The following is a 13871-nucleotide window of genomic DNA, read 5'->3' on the forward strand; positions in this document are numbered from 1 at the left end:
GGGGGTAGCAGGAGCTAGCTATTTACTAATAGTAAAAGCGTTATTATTAGTAGTAGCAAGGGGGTTGTTCTCCTTATATAGCTCTATATTATTATATTTAAAGTTGCTATATAATTTAATTAGCTACTACTAATTGTAATACTATCGCTATTATTACGATTTCGACTGATTTTTCGATTTAACCGACTTATAGAGTATATAAAAAGTATAGATTAAAGCTATAATATAGCTAATTAGCTTTCTAGCGATAGCAACGATGGAAATAGCTTTAAATCAACTTATATAATAGTAGTATATATAGGTGGGCGGATGGCAATAGCTATAGCTATAAGGTTGGAAGAAGGAAAGGAAAAAGAAGTAGGTAGAGGGCTCTAAGGTAGTAGAAAAAGGTATAGCTTATATACCTATATAGTTCTTAAAGAATCAAAGGTTTTAATATCAACTATATAGAGTAAACATTGTTTATTTTTTAGAATTATTTAACTACAAAGTATTTAGACTAGTAGTAGAAAAGTAGTTGGCTAGTATCTCCTTTATACTTATATTCTTTCTCTAGTTTCTTTATAAAGCTAAGCTTAGGGGTTAGGATAAAATTTCTATTTATCTACGATTTTATATAGTGTTGAGCCCCCTTTTAAAAACTTCGATTAACTCTATAAAGTTCGGCTATAGAGGGGCTAAGACTTAGACTACTAGCAACATTTGCTATATCTTAGTATTATAGAAACTCCTTTCTAAACGTACTAATTAGCTAGGAACCGAGCAACTCGCTTATAGTCTAGTAGCTAGCTAGCTACTAATCCTCTAACTTCTAGCTATTAGTTATTACGAAGTTCTTTGAAGTTGGAGGTAGGAATAAGGATATAAAGTAGTATAGTCTAGTAGCTAGCTAGCACTTAACTAAAGAACTATATATTGCTACTTATTACTGAGATATAAATAAAGGAATATCTAATGTCTAAACCTATTGCAAATCCTTTTAAACCTTGTCTAATAGCTTCCCTAGAATATAGTCGAGATCCTCTTACAAGTTATATATTGCCTATATATTATCTTAGATCCTATATATCGTAGTTTATAGTAATTATATTAGCTTCTAGATTTATAGGAATAGCTACTGATTGATAAAGACCTTGTCTAAGCTAGTGAGATCTGCTAGCTATAGAACGACGCTATAGTATATCCTAAACCCTTTTGCTTCTAAGATGCTAACTAGTTGCTAGAAGTGCTTTGGCTACAACGAGTTCGTCAATAAGTGATAATACTAGATATATAAGTAGGGGAGCAACTAGCTCTTGAACTATATATACCTATAGCAAGGGATGCCAACTAGCTCTAGAATTGGGGTATCCTATAAGAGCTGAGCCACTTAATCCGCCTAGTTGACTATATTGTAGTAGTCTAGGTTACGACGTTCGTCTAGAGTAGCCTACCTAAGTATAGAGACCTCGGTAGTAATGTTGGTAGTACCTTAGGCAGTTAGTTATAGTAGCTAGATAGCTACTACACTGCTTTACTATTGCCTATCATTGTATTATAGACTAAAGAACTAGTCTAGTATAAAAACGTTGTTAAAGTCGAGAGGCTCGTTAGCATTGAATCGCTTATATACTATCGATAGCTTATATACAATTAGTGCTTAAGCCTACTTAGGTAGCCTATTAAAGCCCTAGCCGTTAAACCACTCTATATATATAGCTAGGAGTATATAATTGAGACTTCTAAACTTAGCCTAGATTACTTTGTTTTAGTAGTCTTATATATAGTAATCAAGGTAAATGATTAAATTAGTAAGAGGGAAGTTACTAGTTATCTACTACTTTAGTATAGGCTTAGTGTTCTTAACCTTTGAGTATTATCTTTTGACTATATTTGTTGTAGTAATCTAGTAGAGCAAGGGGGTTGTGTCTTGTACCTAATACGCCTATAGTCGAGTATTACTTAGCTAGTTGTTCTTTAAATATTGCTTAAGCCTGTTAGTACTAGCGTAAGCAATAGTAGCTTTAATAGACTCTATATAGCCTTTTTCTAAACAACGGCTTAGAAGAGTAGCCACTATATAGCTAAGGCACTCCTTATTAATGCTAATCTAGCGTTTTAAAGTCTTTTAGCAATGCTTTATATAGAGGAGATGTTATATATATAGAAGGCTATACTTATTATAGCCAAATGCCTCTTAGATAGTAAGTTATTCGGCTATAGAGTCGTCGGTAATTATATATTTTAAAAGCTAGCCTTTATTAGCTACTCCCCTATACTACTCTAGTAGTATATCTAGGTATACTACGATACTATTAATAGTCTACCTCTTTGTAAAGAAGTAAGTAGAAGGGAGCTAGTAGCCATTGAAGTCCTGAACTATGATTATAAATAGGTGCTAACCGCTATAGGTAGTCTTATCAGTAGTATCTATAATCGTTAGTTGGCTATACTTTTTTAGTATATCTAATAGGTCTCTATATATAAAGACCAATGTAGAAGAGTTCTCACTAGGTATAGTCAATGCCTTATACTTATACTAATCACTATAGGCTAGTAGCTAGGTAACGGCTTCTACGAATTCTATCTCCTTGAAAACTTTATAGGACTATACTTTATAATTATTACATTTATAGAGCTTGAGAGATCTATAAAGGTTGTAAATCTCCTAGGTCGTAATATACTAGCTACCTACGTAGTAAAGACGTACCCTAGCCTTAAGAGTTTCGGCGTAGCTATATAGCTAGTGTTCTATAGCGCTATCGCTATATCTAGTAGTAAGGAAGTAGACAATATACTCTATAATAGTACATAGGCGTTTAACTATCTCGATATCTTCTATTAAGTAATTGTGCCTATAGTAAATTGCAATGTCAACGGTGCTATTGTTGTACTAAACCTCGTAGAGAGTATAGTAGTATAGTTCTATATTCTATAGCGCTTTATTACATTTACCTTGCCCTTTAGTCTTTTATAGCGTTTTCCAAAGGCAATAGTAGAAAACAGTCTTTATTTGCTATTGCCTTAGGGCGTCTCTTCTACTATAGAAATGCGATACCTAGCGCTATTTAGCTTACTAGGCTATATATAGGAGGGTAAACTCGCCCTCTTTAAACTAATATTCCTAGATCTCCTAAATGTTGTTAGGAATTGTAAGGCCACTATTTAGCGCCCTAGGCTCTAGTCTAGATAGGCGAATTAAAGATATATACCTATACCTATATCTAGAAGCTAGTTCCTTTATAAAGGAACTGTCTCCCTTATTAGACAGTTCATTGGACAGTATAGAGCTGTCCAATAGCTAGGCAGAAGCTAAAGTAGGACTAGGAATACTACTTAATTATAACGATTGTACAATTAGAGGTTTAAAGACAAAGAGGAGCTAGGGTAGTACCTACTAAGTAGCTAGATCGAAGTTAAGTTTAGTAGATATATATTCTAGGACTAGGAAGCTCGCTATAGGCATAGTATTAGCAATTCAACGCTAGTGATCAAATTCGCTATTTGACTAAATAGCACTTATATATTGAGGGGGACTAAGGGCACTAATAGGCTATAGATACTACGTCGTTTTGTTGCTAGCTATATAGCATATCGTTTTACTATTAGCTATATAGTACATCGTTTTACTATTAGCTATATAGCACGTCGTTTTATTGCTAACTATACAAATTAAGCTAGTCTATAGCTAGATCAATGCTAAGCAACTGCTAATTAGCAGATAGTAAAACAATAGAACTTACCTAGCGTATCGTTTTACTGCTAGCTATATAGCACATCGTTTTACTACTAGCTATATAGCACGTCATTTTATTACTAACTATATAAATCAAGCTAGTCTATAGCTAGATCAATACTAAGCAACTGCTAATCAGCAAATAGTAAAACAATAGAACTTACCTAGCATATCGTTTTGCTACTAGCTATATAGCACGTTATACTACTAGCTATATAGTACATTGTTTTACTACTAGCTATATAGTATATCGTTTTATTGTCAACTATATAAATCTCGGAGCTAGTCTATAGCTAGATCAATGCTAAGCAACTACTAATTAGCAAGTAGCAAAACAATTTACCTAGTACATCTTTTAGTTGCTAGTCGTACAAAGTAAGCTAGTCTATAGTAGGATACTAGTCTATAGCTAGATTAATACTTAGCAACTGCTAATATATGCCGGTAGCAAACTAGTTAACCACTTACCAATAGGATCTATTAGATATAGGCTAAATACGTAGTTTTATAGCGATATAACGTTGTAATGTAGGTCGAAGTACAATAGAGGGTAGGTATAGTGGATTAGGGTAATAGACTACCTAGATATAGGGGGGACCTAGTTTTTCTACTTTTCTATTTGTCTTAGAGCGTTGTATTCGTTGTTAGGGGGTCTAGCCCTCTAATCATATATATTTAAGTGGGCTAAGCCTATCTTCTTTATCATTAAGCAAGACATTAAGCAGTTGTCAATATACGTTCGTTGACACTACGTTGGTGGTCCTCCTTCTTCTAGGAAGGCTATTGAGCCTCTCCTTTCGTTGTCCTACCTCTATCTAGACGATAGGCATTCGAGCTGTTGAGCTCTAACTATATTCTTATTGTCTTTTGTCTTTCTACTATATCCCACTAGACGTACCTGAGCTATATATCTTCCTCTTAGGAGACATCCTTCCTACTACTCGATACGCACTATCTTCATCTGTCTAGAGGTATACTATATTCCTTTAGGAGCTATCTTATACGTCTAATCCTAGGTATAGTAGAGTAGGTTGGTATAGAGGTTTTATACTATTTCAAATAGGGGCTTAATCGGGGAGGAGCTTAGCTCTATATCTAAATAGGATAGTATAGACTATAAAGTCTTCTAAGATCGTAGAACTATATAATACTATATTGATAGCTATACGACGACGATATAGCCGACCTATTGAGGCTTTAGTATATCGATACTAGTATTTCTAGGAAGTATAGAAACCTATTAAGGTATATACGTTCTAGGGATCTATTGAGACTTTGTCCTAGAAGACCTTCCTTTGCCTAAACGACGTAGAGCATTGAAAAGATATCCTATTATCTCTAATACTTCGAAGACCTATTGAGGCTTCGTTATTATCGATATAGTGGTTATAAAACGCTAACCTAATCGAAAGACGATAGTTCTATCCTCCTAAGTAGAGATAGGGGTAGAATTTTCATTAATTATTATTTTCTTCCCTAGTCTAGTTAAACTAGTTATAAAAGCGGTTAAATATAGTAGCTATTTATAAGCTTCTAAGCTTAGGACTATACCTTTACAACATTTGGCTCTTTCTAATAGTATATCTAGCATTGTTTTATATTAGATATAAGGTCTTAGTGTAGACTTTTACTTTTCTTTTTAAAAGCTATACTCTTATTGTTATTATACTAGTTAGGTCTAGTATATTAGTTGCTAAAGGTATCTAAATAATCTATAAGGAGCCTATAGTTATCCTTTAAGGCGTTTAGACTATATATTCTAAAGGAACCTAGCTTCTTAAGAGGTTTTCTTCCTTTAGATAGACGTTAAAAGAGTTGATATTCCTATAGAAGTATATATATTAGTCTTTTTATAGTCTATCGATATAGTCGTTGCCTTTCTCGAAGACGATAGTTAAACGTCTAATGACTAGACTCTAGCGATATATATATATATTGTCTATAGAAGCTTTAGGAATTCTATCGACCTCTATAATACTATTAATCTTAATATTAACCTCTAAAGGAGAGTCCAAGGACGTATTTGTCTTATAGCCTTTCTAAGGTATACTAAGCGAAGAAGACCTAGCTAAAGTAGTATAGATACCCCTTCCGTCTTTGCTAGATACCTCTACTCCGCCTATCTATATAGAGGTACCTATAGTAACACCTTCTAGTCTCTCTAAAGCTAAAGCTCTAAAGAAGATAACTAAGTACGTTCTTATTACTATACTTAGTACGACCTTTCTAACCTTAGTAAAGGCCGGCCTTTAGAGCCACTTCTTTGGTTAGAATGCTATACGTTGGATCAAAACTTTCGAAGAGATATATAAGGCTTATTAGGTTACTAATGATAAAACTTATATATATCTATTTAAGCTTTAATATAATACTACGATCTAGCCTATTATCTATTACTAGGAGAAAAAGGACTAAGAGACCTAGATAGCTTTTAAAGCTAAGTTCTTAAAGTGTTAGAAGAACGACGATCCTAAGTAGTATAGAGACGGAGGTTACCTTTTTAATTTGATCGAAGGGAGATACTAGCCAGTTAGCAAAGTTATCTACAACTACTTCGAGTTGATCGACTATATATACGTTATTGCCTTTACTAAAGTTCGTAAAGAGCTATAGTATATAATCGTTCCGACTATATAGTATATACTTAATTAGTAGATCTAAATAGCTCTTAAGGACCGTTAGTGTACTTTGAAGAAGGACGACAAGGACTCTATCTATACTACAAAGTAGATAGACTTCCTCGAGTTCGTTTAGGATACTCTTTAGAAGGGTCTTAATATAGGAGACCTCTTTTTTAAGACCTACGAGCGTAAGATCGATCTATAGAAGTATTACTCGCCTTTGGCTATACCTACTATTAAGACGACCTTTAAACTATAGGAGTAGGAAGAGGAGAAGCTAAAGAAAGCTCTTATATCTACGCTTAACGATATCGACAATCTAGCTAATTAGCTTTAGCGTCTATATATCTAGAAGTAGAAGATCGCTAAGTAGTTCGAACAGAAGATTAAAGCTCTTCGTTTACGTAGAATCGATCTTACTTCTAATAAGATCGAGGTTCTTTAGATATATTTCCAATAGCGGAGCCGCTTATAGAAGAGATACATTAGCTTTATCACTAGCCTATATATTGATAGTCGTCCTTCTAGCTATAATAGACCTATAAGCTCTAGCTATTACTACTATTATAGTAACTCTAACTATATAGTCCTCGAGTATATAAAAGCTATAAAAGCTATAGCTATAGGTCTAATATATTATAAAGGTATAGACTACTGCTTTAGCGATAGGAGTAAGAAAGGCTATATACTAGCTAAGACAATCACCTTTACGAAGGTAGATATTAATAATATATAAGAGGTCGGCAAGATCGGCTAGCTTGTCCTTACGTATATAGCCTATTGCCTATAGTATAATAGCTACTCTATATACTAGGCGTACTATTGTAAATATAAGCGTCTAAATAGTTACCTATTTAAGCTAGATATATCTCTAGTACTAAATAAGCATTACCTCTAGTAGCCTAAACTATATTAAGAGCCTACAACTGTCTAGACAACAATCAATCGTCTTATATACGAAGGGGAGCCTAAGCTTACTTTCGCCTTCTATTATATAGCGTCTAATCAGTTGTCGTTTTATATAGTTCCATTAGAGGGAGGTTATATCTTAACTTAGAAGATTGTCCTATAGCCTATATTAAAGGCTAACGAATTCCACTAACTACCTTTTCCTCTCTCTAACTAGATCGAAGAGGAAGCTAAAGAGGAAGTGGACAAGGAAACGAAGACTATACTTTAAGGTATATCGCCTACTAAGCGTCAGTTCGCTAAAGACAAAAGGGAAGATAACTTCTAAATAAGTAGTACTCCTATACCTCTAGCGGAGCCTCCTTATATAACTATCCTTAAGAACCTAGCTATAGCGAATTATATAAAGAAAGAGGAGCTATAGTCTAAGCCGCCTATACTAAAGATTACTATATTACCTCTATATATAAAGGATATAATCTATACTACGATAAAGGTGAAGACTAGTCTAACCTTTAATAACTTAGTCTATATCTCGCCTAAGTACAAAGATGCTCTAATCGTATATCTATAGGGCATTTCCATCGACATTAAGGTCATTGACTACAAGGGGTCTAGTGTTCCTAAGCCTAATAGACCGACTACTATACTAAAAGATATAGGGGTCTATATATAGGCTTTATATACTAATATAAATATATTTAACGACTCTTCCTCTAGTTAGACTAAGATAGTTCTAGTAATCTTTAGAGTCACTAAAGATAGTATATAGGGCATTTATATAGGAAGCCTCTAAGAGTATTAGATTTATAAAGGTCTATTTAGAGACGTTGACAATCATATCTATATTCTACTTTAAAAGTCTATCTTAACGCTTTTAGTCTTATAGTATATAAAACTTAGTATAATAATAAGAGTATAGTCTCTTCCTACTCTATATATCTAGTTCGAAAAAGGCTATTATAATAAGCACTTTGCCTTAATCGACTCTAGTTTAGAGTACAACTATATCTCGATAAGTATTGTTGAGAAGTATATAATACTATACTAGTCTACCAAAGTTATTTCGAAGAGTCTTTACAGCTTAGTACTGTTTATTAGAGAGACTTAGGTCACTCTATACCTAGGAGGAGTTGGCATTAACCTTTACTTCTTTATAACTAAGGACATTGCTAGTAGCTATAAAGTAATCCTTAGTATATTGTTTATCAAAGATATTACCTTAACCTTCGATTACTACGATAGCAATTTGATTATCGTTAATCTAATTATAGAGAAGAAGATAGTCTAGGCGTATATCGTCTCTAAGAAGATTGCCTAGTGGAATTGCTTACTATCTTTAATATAACTATCTATTTAAAAGCAATTTCAAAGATTAACGAAGAGTCTTAAAAGAATCTTTGACTAGGTAGAGATAGAGGAGGGTGAGACTGCCCTTAGTTTCCTTGATAATTATATAGGTAAAGCGGTTTTTTATTTTATTTTATAGAAGTCCTATATACTACTCTTTAGTACTCTTTTTTACGTTGTATATTCTTATTCGTTGTCTTCTCTATCTAGACGAAAGAAGAAAAGTAAAATCAAATTATTACCCTATTTAAAAGGGAAGAGGGGGACTCTAATTAGAAACCCCTTTTCTAATAAAAGGCTAAGGTGGGTATTCTATTATAAATTTAGGAAGGCCCTAAGGACGTTTATACTCTAGAAGAATATTGTAAATAAGGTTTAGCCTATTGACTTAGCATTGTCGAATAGCTCTACGCTAGAGGGAGACCTATTATAGTAAAAAAAGTAGCTTATAAAGGCTAAAGCTAAGATATAGTTCGAGAAGGACTAGGAAAACCTTGTAGTCCCTCGTTTCTTAGATTTTAAACTAGGCTCAAGACTTACTAAGGAGCGCTTTCGAGAAATACTTGCTACTATAGACGGTTTTCTTACTAAGCTAGAGAAAGAGATGTTCACTAAGATCTTATAGAACTAAAAGGCTATATTTATATAGGATTTTACTAAGTATAGGCGTATCTATAAAGACGTTGTTCCACCCTAGTATATTAGGACTATCCTATATAAGGCCTAGTAGAGTAAGTCGATCCTAATCTTAAAACCGCTAATATAGAAGGTTATTGATCTACTTAGAGAGAGGTAGATATAAGGAATTATTGAATATAGCTATATAAGCTACTATAATAACTAGTTCCTAGTTTTAAAAAAGGATAGTAGTTTATAGCTTATTAATAATACTTAAAAGGCTAATGCTATAATGATCTACGATACTTTTGTTCCACCTACTATAGAGGAATTTAGTAAAGACTTCGAGGGCTATAGACTAATGTCCCTCTTAGATCTCTTCTCTAAATATAACTAAGTCAACTTCTATAAGTATAGCTAGGATTTAACGACTTTTACAACGTTAATCGAGCTCTTCTATATATATATATTGCCGATAGGAGATATAAATTCCATTGCCTAGTTCTAACGAGCTATAACAACGATCTTCGGTGACCTTATCCCTAATGTCTATCGCGTCTACCTAGACGATATCGCTATAAAAGGTCCTTGATCTAATTATACTAGCTATCTAGATAGAGAGGGACGTTGAGAATTTATTATTAAATATCTTAAGAACATCGATATAGTATTGCTAAATATAAAGCTAGTAAGTATAACTATCGTCGCTAAGAAATCGAAGTAGGTATAATTAAAAGTAGTCCTACTTAGTTATCTCTATATACTAGAGGGGTATCTTCCTAAAGAAGTGAAGGTGATTAAGATAAGGGAGTAGAAGACCTATTTTAACGTTAAGGAGGTATATACCTTTATTAGAATAGTCAGATACTACTAGATTTAGATTAAGGGTTTTACAATTATTGTAATTCCTCTATATACCCTAATAAAGAAAGATATTGAGTAGACCTAGGGGCCCTTTAAATAGAAGGCGATAGACGAACTAAAGGAGAAAATTATTACCGCTTTAGTTTTAATGATACTTGTCTACAGTGATCCTTAGTTCAATATAATCTTTTTAGTCTATAACGCTAGTATCTTCGAATAGAGTAGGGTACTCGAGTAGGTTGGCCCTAATAGTAAAAGATACCTATATCGGTTTAAGAGTGATATTTAGTTAGAGGTAAAGAAATAGTATAATACTATAAAAAAGGAATTAAAAGGGCTACTCTTCCTCTTAAAGCGTTTTCGTCGCTATCTCTTTAATATACGTTTTATTATAGAGACTGATACTCTAGTTCTAGTCCATTAGCTTAATAGTACTATAAACGATGTCCTAGGTACTCTAATAATACGTTAGATCGCTTAGATCCGTCTATTTGACTTCGAAGTCAAGTATATCCTAGGTCCTAAAAACGTTGTAGCCAACGTATTGTCCTATAAACCTCTTGGGCCCTCTAACTATATAGAGAAGGAAGTAGAGGAGGATATCGACGATTAGGTCGACGCCTAGATCTTTATCAACTATATAGGCGAAAAGGCATTGTATTTAGAAGGGAAGCTAGAGCTTGTCCGCCTTTAAGATAGTTACTCTTAATGTTCCTAGGACATTGTTTACTTCCTATCGACGATAGAGACCTTGCTAGGCTATAGGCTATACTAGAAGCGACGTTAGCTTAAAAGAAAAGCGGTAAAGTACTTTGTTAAGGATCGTCACCTTTTCCTCTAAAGTATAAACTATTTATAGTATTATAAGTGTATTGTTAATATCTCTGAAGAAAGGCGTTTAATCTTCGATTAATACTATAGCGAAGTTGGCTATTATAGGAGAGAGGCGATATACTAACGAATAATGAACTACTACTACTAATGTAGTATATACGAAGATATAGCAAAGTAGATTCAAGCTTATATACTATATTAGGTATACAATGCCTAGAGGTTCAAGGAAGTGGTAAACTAGACTATACCTCCGCCTTTCCCTTTTGCTAAATAGTACTTCGATATCTAATATATATCGTCTAGCTATAGGGAGAAGAAGTGTTTCCTTATTGAAGTGTATAACGATCTTATAAAAGACGTCGAGGCTAAGATCTTACTAAACAAGTCCTTTAAGGCTATTAAGTCCTTTATTATATAGTACATCCTTTGTTGCTAGGGCTACCTTATTGTTATAGTCGTCGATAGAGGCTCTAAGTTCAAAGGCGAAGTTAAAGAGATCTTTTATAAACTATAGATTAGAAGAGTTATTATCTCGCTATACAATTCGTATATAAACGGAGTAAATAAAGCTAGCTATATCCTAATTACTACCTTGTTTATAAAGATAATTGATAGTATAGGAAAGAGGTAGAGGGAGCTCCTTCTATATATCTTATATATAGATCGTATAACCGTTAGAGGCTCTTATAGAATATCTCCCTTCTTTCTTACCTACAACTATAAGCCTATTAGTCTAGTCGAGTTTAATGTTTCTACCTAGTAAATTCTTACCTAGGACTCTGTCTATACCTAGATAAAGGGAGAGGATCCTATAAAACTTTATACAAAGCTTATTGCCTTCTATACTTATATTCTCTAGGAAGCTAAGTATAACTATAAGATTATCGTCGAATAGGTTGCTATAGCTTATAAAAAGCTAGCTAAACGCTATAATAAAGCCTATAAATATAAATTTCGCTTAGAAAATATAGTAATATTTATTAACGACTTCGTCCTCGTTTATAATAACGTTTAGTAGCTAGATATAAACTTAGTCTAGAAGCTAGAGTACTATTAGTTTAGCCTATTCTATATTTAGATAATTAAAGACTAGGACATTTACTTTCTAAAGACTTTAGACAATATACCTATTTAGATACTATATCCTCTAAATTGTATAAAGAAGTTCTTTAAACTAGATAACGTCTAGCTAGAAGTAGACGATATAAACCTGTTCCTCTACTTAGAGGGGCGTAGCGACGATAAGCGCTACTACGATAGTTGTTACGACGATAGCCGCTTCGACGGAGGCTATCGCCTCGACAGTTGCTATAACGAAGTATAGAACGACAGGGGAGCTAATCCTAGCCTTAGCGCTAGCCGAGACTTAGCTACCTTGGCGCTCTACGATAGGGAGATATATACTAGATACTTCTAAAGAGAATGCTACTGCCTCGACAGTCGTTTAAGGCTTTATAAGGATAGTGAAGAGGGGTCTAGTACTATCGAAGACAACTAGAATATTAGCGACTAGACTATAGGTTATTACCTTTATTAATTGGCTAAGACTTCTAATAGTAGTCAACTAGTCGAGCTTCCTTATAGTAGTGAACTATATAGCGCCTTGACTAGTCGATAGTACCGCCTTAGCGATCTTTATTATACTTATAGCGATAGCCTACTAAGGAAGGAAATTATATAAATAGTCGTTAAAGACGTTGTAACTATAGTAGAGGAGGAGGTCCTTAAAGAGGAAACCCCTAGTTGTACTATAGCGCCTTAGGTAAGCTAAACTTATACTATCGCAAAGGGGATAAGGAAGGAGCAACCTCGTTAAGAGCTTATTATAGAAATCCTATATAGAAAACCACCTAGTTTTTAATACTAGTCCTCTAGATATATAAAGATATATAGTTTAAGAAGGGGAGAGGTCCTAGAAGCTACTACCTTCAATAGTTTCATTAGCGTTTTACTATATTTTCTTTTTAATACTTGTTATTATATTGGCCTTCTACTTGCTAATAATATCTTTATTAGCTACGTCTTACTTAATCTTCGTTTATCTACTATCGTTCGTTTATTTTTATCCTTTAGGCCTTTATTCTTTTTCGCTAGTACCTAAGTTTTCTTTCTAAGGGGCGGCTCTACTCTTAGAGGCTTTACAGTTGTTCTTACCTTTTCTTTTTCACTTCTATCCTCTAGATAGATAGTTTCTATTGTATAGGACTAAGTTTCTTAGAGCTAAAGTCAAGGCTAAGAAAAATCTACAATTAGGATATATAGTCTCTCGATCTATTGTCTATAGGCCAAGCTCCTAGACTATATCCTACCCCTTGCCTATCCCTATCTATTTTCTCTATCCCTTAGTAATATAAGCTCTTATAGTTGGCTTAGTACTATACTATTTATTCCTTAATAGCAACCTCTAGTAGGACAAACCACTCTTAGCCTATCTCTTCTAGGCGTAGCTTTAGCCTAGGATCGTTCTTCGGATTATATAGAAGATAGTCCTATAAAATCAAGTCCTAAGCTAGGTGCTTTTGATTATTCCTATAGATATAAGTCTAAGTATATTTCTTCTTTAACTAGATATAGTTGGTACACTTATTGCTAAAGAGAGGAGTAAAAGAAGCGTAGTTATTAAAGGGCTAAGTTATATAGACGTCTCTATCCTTATTAAAAGGAGTTGTTGAACGTTGGTACAACAGTTTATAGCTATAGCAAAGCACCTTGTTGCTATAGGAGTGTTAGTCTTCCTTTACTTAGAGAGCGAATATAAAAAGGAAGTATAGCGTTTATTTACGACCCTATACCTAGATTAAAAGCGTTGACGCTTGGTTTAGGCGTATAGCAAGATAATATATCTAACGCTTAAATAGTCTACTATTATAATGCTCTACGAACATTAGACGAAGGACCTAGGTATTACAATGCTACTTAACTATATTAACTAGCCTATTGTCGATATAAACTAATCGCTA

The sequence above is a fragment of the Thermothielavioides terrestris genome, chromosome 2, assembly GCF_000226115.1.
Source record: "Thermothielavioides terrestris NRRL 8126 chromosome 2, complete sequence".
Classification (NCBI taxonomy): domain Eukaryota; kingdom Fungi; phylum Ascomycota; class Sordariomycetes; order Sordariales; family Chaetomiaceae; genus Thermothielavioides; species Thermothielavioides terrestris.